This window comes from Bufo gargarizans, chromosome 3 (assembly GCF_014858855.1).
Source record: "Bufo gargarizans isolate SCDJY-AF-19 chromosome 3, ASM1485885v1, whole genome shotgun sequence".
NCBI classification, from domain to species: Eukaryota; Metazoa; Chordata; class Amphibia; order Anura; family Bufonidae; genus Bufo; species Bufo gargarizans.
In genome coordinates this window covers 342,963,945-342,970,990 of record NC_058082.1, presented here as the reverse complement: position 1 = coordinate 342,970,990, position 7,046 = coordinate 342,963,945, and positions in this window count along the sequence as shown.

Below are 7,046 nucleotides of genomic sequence, written 5' to 3'. Positions count from 1 at the left end.
TTATCTAGTTTTTGTGCGTCCATATCTAATGGTGACTGGAGAGCTGTGAGGAGAAGGATGACCTTTTCACATGTTGCGAATATGGTGATGGAAACTAAACAGAATGGGAATATGAAGACAGACCATCATCCATACATCGGAATGGATGTCTATATATAGGACCTGCACTGAATATACTTAAGATCACTTGTGTATTGCTGGCTTAGTGATATGGCCTAGCATGTGTGTTGAGGTGATGATATTTAGGTCCGACTGTATTAGTCATTTCTCTGGATTACTATTCGTGCCACTTTATTGTGGGGTATTATATATGGTTATTGTTTTTTGTCACTTTCAAGCACTTAGCACTTTAGATATGGTGGTGGTATACCTGACTGCGCTGGGTCAATTTGTCGTTGCCCATGCGCACTCGGGTATATCACCACCAATTATGGATTATGGCAATTCGAGTGAGATATTATTATGAATAATTGCCCATATTTGTTATAGGTTTTTGGTATAAAATATATACCCTTCACAATATCCATGCATTTTGGAATCCTGTGGGGTATCTATTATTCTTCACATGTGCACTAATATTCTCAGATGTAATTAGGTATCTTTAATATGCATTGGGAGTATATTGTTATGAGATGTTCACGGTATAATCATTATTTCTGCAATCATGTAGAATATTGAACTGTACACTTTAATTATGCAGAATTTTAGCTATACATATAGTCTTTATGCTGCACATGTACTACTGTAAAAAATATTTTTAGTAATTTATGTCTATATAATCATGTATGATATGGTAAAAAATCTCTTGTGTAATCTATGATCATATAATCATGTATGGTACTTTTTCGATAACATATTTTTTTTGATAATGCACTTTGTGATTAGAGCACTATGTGAAATCTAATTAAGATATATATTGTGATTAGAGTGCCTGAATATTGGTGATTTTGGATAGATTATGACATACTTTGTGCCGTAGTTATGATTAACCATTTATTTATTCTTTTGAATCTTATGTGCATGGGCTTGTATATACATCCAATCCTTCTATTATTATGATGGGTTTTTATTCCCCTTCCTTCTTTATATTTGTATGCGGTCAGATATAGTCAGCTCTCCATTGATGCCCCATATTGCCAATAACCCCATGTAGACTTCATTTTAATGTTAATCATATGGTCCGATAATGAGGTTTTGAAACTGCTATAGTCGGATCTAACTTACATTCAACAGACTGATGCAGGGCTGTGCTATGATGCGCTGTGCGCCGGGTCACGTGGTGACGCCGCTACGTTTCCTTGGGAGGCGGGCTAGAACGCATGGCTTGTGTTCCACCCCTCCACCTGATGAATGCGGCGTCTCCGCGATGCACTCGATAGATAAGCATCAGCTGCTATATTTAATGAGTTTATGTCTCGAGGCTACATGGGGGTATATAGAGGGGTTTATGGCCACACTTCATTAACCTCCTGACGAAGCTGAGGCGAAACGCGCCTATCCTTGTGCCTGCTGTTCCTGCCCTCCATCATGTCACACGGTATGTCATAATCTTCCATCAGATATCCACAGACGAGCTTCAGTTTTAGCCTATATCAGATGGCTTGATGTATGGGGACCTGTTTACTGAAGCACTTTAGATAGACATCCACTTATTGTTGCTGCTATTTGTGTATTATTGAGGATCCAACATATAGATACTCGTCTAGTGGCTATTTAGTGGAGTGATGATCAGATATTATTTTAGTGGTTAATACCATATACCACTTCTCTGTGAAACTACATAGTATGTATACGACTGACATGTGTTCCATCTTTTTGGCGGGCTACAGAGACACTGGCCGGGGGACTACGGTATCCGGGTCTGTTGCTGATTTTTTCAAAACTTTTTTTGTGTCATCTTTCATATTTGTATAATCATGATCTATTAATGATGTAATAAAATATATATTTTTGAATACATTGGGCATTCTCTGGTTGTTTGATGCCAGTCATTGCCCATTCGAAAGTTGACATGCGGGGAACGGGAAGTGCGTTGAAGACTGCCCAGGAGCTGGAGTGGAGCAGGTGAGTATAGATCTCTTTAAAATTACCTCTGGGTGGGTGTGAGGGGTTATTAAAAAAAAAAGTCCTGGACAATCTCTTTAAAGTTTACATACATTTTGAAAAACTTTTGAGATGTCATAGCAACAAAGGTTTTGTCATTTTGGAATCACCTAATAATCCAGATTTTATGGAGATGCTGACATCATTTGAAGTCTTTTGGAGTATATCAAAGATTTTTATCAGTGGAGGTCTGAGGGCCTAGACCCCACTGATCACTTGAACGAGGAGACAGAAGATGTTCACATAGAGCTCACAGACTGATAGCATATGTTAGCACTTCTTTATCCTCGTTCTAGTGATCGGTGGGGGTCTCTGCACTCAGACCTCCACCGATCAAAAGTTTTGATATACTTCCAAAAGGCTTCAAATGACATCAGCATCTCCATAAAATCTGGTTTATTAGGTTATTCCAAAATGACAAAACCTTTTGATATGTTACTATGACATCCCCACGCTAGTATTTATCTCTGTACTACAGTAACTGGGAAGCTGAGCCTCTGGCTGGGGAGCACTGGTGTAGAGTACCGAGAAACTTCCTGATGTTAGTCCACAGGGGAACAGAGATGACACATCTACATTAAAAGGGATATCATTCATTTAAAAAAAATAACAAAAAAATAAATCATATTCATCTGACCTATCCCCTGCTGCTTCTGTTGCAATGCTTACCAGGTCTCCCACCACTTTCTGCTCCTGATCCCTATGGATGTGGATTTCCAATGCGGATTCCACTCTTTGTGATGTACAGGGCACAAGGCTTAGCATTGCCAATAAGTCTTCATACCACTGAGCATTTCCAGTAAGTCTCCGTACAGAACTGGTCTCTTTAAGGATAGCCAGTCAAGGGAAGACTGGCTATAGACCATACAGGGAGTTTTCCAAGTGGGCCCTTGGGCCCCCCTTACTGCCGCTGGCCAAGGACATGGAACTAAGGTAACTATAGGGGTCCTTATTAGAGGAAGTCCAGGAAGCATGCTGAAGGTAGGGCTGGCTTGGTGTTGTCACTCACATCTCACCTCCTGAGCCACCCCTCGCTCCATATCCACATTAGAGAGAATTGGAGGAGGACAGAACATGGAGGTTATTAATGGCCACCACAGAGGGAAAGCTACTGGGAAGGTATTTGATTCTTTGGGATGGTATTCTGTGCTGCACTATGGTTTTACAGACCCTGCCGACATGTATTGGCCCCATCTTACTTGTGTTGCCCCACCTTTTGTCAATTTGGACCCACCTACAACGATGGGGCCACTTTTGAGTTGTTGTTTTTTCCAGTCTGCCCCTGGAGCCAGTACCCTACCTAAGCTACTGTACAGGGTAAAATTCAAGGCAAAGCCACAGAAAAATCTACCACTTCTGTGCGACCATGCTGCTTTAAGCCATACCTCCCAACCGTCCCAGATCCGGAGGGACAGTCCCAGATTTCAGTGGCTGTTCCGCAGTCCCCGTACGGGTGTATGTCCCGTTCACCGGTAGTTGTCCCTGGTTCCATAGGATGCAGAGACAGTTGCCTGTAATGATGAAGCAGAGAGAGGTCCATTGGCTCCCTGCTCCATCATATCTCCCCCCTGCCAGCGCTCCACACTGCAGGTCTGGGCAGGGGGCGGGCCAGCCGGGAGCTGCATCTATCATCCTGCTGCTGCTGGGGAACGAGGTAAGTATGTGGATTATTTAATAGTAGCCATGATTTTCATCTGATTCACCTTTGTCAGTGTACATGCAAAATAAGTTCTCACTTAAACCCTCTGCTTGTCAGATAGCGGATTGCTTAAAAGCCAGCAGATGGCAGAGAACCTCTAGCAGTCCACCAGTGTTTACAACGTTACACGCTTCCATAAGGACAGGGTTCATAAGGAATTGTGAATCGCCCGTGCATTACATACATGAACCATATACATATTTGTGTCTCTGTAGCCACGACGAACAGGCATGTGGTCTTAGTGTGGTGGTGGGAGGCCAGGGAAGGGAGATATACATATCTCCCCACAGAAACTAAATAACGGTACCATGCTTGGACTCTACTTGTAGCTGGAACCCAGGTGGGTCTGTTGGTTCCAGAACCATCTCCTTGTGACCTTCTGGTCTGAAGCTATGAACTCTAAAGGGTTTTGTGGGTCATTGAGCTGCCAGGATCAGCAGGGAGGGGGGGGACCCTTCCCAGAGGTGGGAAGAGGAGGTGCCAGCTACAGTTTAAAAGGCTTGTGCCAGCAAGAGGGCAGGTCTTTCTCTTAAGGAGGGTCACATCGTGCCATGTGTTTAGAGGGACCTGCAACCAGCTGACATCACTGCCCTCCATGTGACTACAGCAAAGGACTAATCATAACCCAGAGGAACATTCATCTACCCGGTAACTGACTTGTACTCTGTGTAATCCTGTTTGTACCCTATTACCTGTTTTTCTAACCTCAGACCACAAACCTCTTAATTGTATGTATACTAATGCCAGAAGCCTGACTAATAAAACTGGGGAACTGGAATTAGTGATGTGTGAGGAGGACTATGACATAGTGGGAATAACTGAGACATGGCTGGATGATAGCTATGACAGGGCGGTTAATGTACAGGGTTACAGTCTGTTTAGAAAGGATCGTCAAAGCCGGAGAGGGGGACGGGTCTGCCTTTATGTAAAGTCCTGTCTAAAGCCCACAGTCCGAGAAGATATAAGTGAGGGACATGAACATGTGGAGTCACTGTGGGTAGAAATACATGGAGGCCAAAATAATAATAAATTACTTATAGGAGTTTATTATAAACCACCTAATATACCAGAGTCCACAGAAAATCTACTACTAAACAAGATAGACGAGGCAGCAAATCATAATGAGGTGGTTATTATGGGGGACTTCAACTACCCAGATATAGACTGGGAAACTAAAAGCTGTACATCTCATAAAGGAAACAGGTTCTTGGCAATAACCAAAGACAATTACCTTTCCCAACTGGTTCAGGACCCGACTAGAGGGACGGCCATACTGGACTTAGTATTAACCAATAGGCCTGACAGAACAACAGATGTGCAGGTTGGGGGACACCTGGGAAATAGTGACCATAAAGTAACAACCTTCCAATTATCCTTCAAACAAGCATTTCTACAGGGAGAAACAAAAATAGCAAACTTCAAAAAAGCTAAATTTAGCCAACTAAGAGAGGCCATAGGCCTAACTAACTGGGACAAAGTCCTCAAAAATAAAGATACCGCCACAAAATGGGATATTTTTAATAGCATCCTAAAATCTAATTGTGAGAGGTACATACCTTATAGGAATAAAGGGTTAAGGAAAAAGAAGAAACCAATGTGAATAAATAGAACTGTAAAGAAAGCAATAAATGACAAAAATAAAGCATTTAAATCACTAAAACAGGAGGGTAGCGAGGAAGCACTGAAAAACTATAAGGAAAAAAATTGAATATTTAAAAAACAAATAAAAGCCGCCAAACTAGAGACCGAGAGATTAATTGCCAAGGAGAGCAAAACTAACCCTAAAATGTTCTTCAATTATATAAATGGTAAAAAGTATAAATCTGAAGGTGTCGGCCCTTTAAAGAGTAATGAGGGGGGAGTTGCAGAGAGCGACAAGGAGAAAGCAAAGCTGTTAAATCTTTTTTTCTCCAATGTATTCACTGAGGAAAATAAACTGTCAGATGACATGCCGAATGTAAAAGTAAATTCCCCATTAAAAGTGTCCTGTCTGACCCAGGAAGAAGGACAATAGCAACTTAAAAATATTAAAATAGACAAATCGCCACGGCCAGATGGCATACACCCCCGTATCCTAAGAGAATTAAGTAATGTCATAGCCAGACCCTTATTTCTGATATTTACAGACTCTATACTGACAGGGAGTGTCCCACAGGATTGGCGCATGGCAAATGTGGTGCCAATATTTAAAAAGGGTCCAAAAACAGACCCCGGAAATTATAGGCCGGTAAGTTTACCATCTGTCATGGGTAAACTGTTTGAAGGCTTTCTGAGAGATGCTATCTTGGAGGACCTCAATGAAAATAAGAAAATAACATCATATCAGCATGGCTTCGTGAGGGATCGGTCATGTCAAACTAATTTAATCAGTTTCTATGAGGAGGTAAGTTCTAGACTTGACAGCGGCGAATCAATGGATGTCATATTATCATTTGAAACTGTACTGCATAAAAGGTTAGTATATAAAATGAGAATGCTCGGACTGGGAGAAAACGTCTGTATGAGGGTAAGTAACTGGCTCAGTGATAGAAAACAGAGGGTGGTTATTAACGGTACACACTCAGATTGGGTCACTGTCACTAGTGGGGTACCTCAGGGGTCAGTATTGGGCCCTATTCTCTTCAATATATTTATTAATGATCTTGCAGAAGGCTTGCACAGTAAAATATCAATTTTTGCAGATGACACTAAACTGTGTAAAGTCATTAACACTGAAGAAGACAATATATTGCTACAGATGGATCTGAATAGATTGCGCCCCTCCAGCTGCCCTTCAAAACTACAACTCCCAACATGCCCGAACAGCCTACAGGTATCAGACTATAGCAGGGCATTGTGGGAGTTGTAGTTTTACAACAGCTGGAGGGCCGTAGTTTGAGGATGCCTGGATTAGAGTCTTGGGCAGAGAAGTGGCAGATGAAGTTTAACACTGACAAATGTAAGGTTATGCACATGGGAAGGAATAATGCAAGTCACCCGTACACACTAAATGGTAAAACACTTGGTAACACTGACATGGAAAAGGACCTAGGAATTCTAATAAACAGCAAACTAAGCTGCAAAAACCAGTGTCAGGCAGCTGCTGCCAAGGCCAATAAGATAATGGGGTGCATCAAAAGGGGCATAGATGCCGTGATGAGAACATAGTCCTACAACTTTACAAATCACTAGTCAGACCACACATGGAGTACTGTGTACAGTTCTGGGCTCCTGTGAACAAGGCAGACATAGCAGAGCTGGAGAG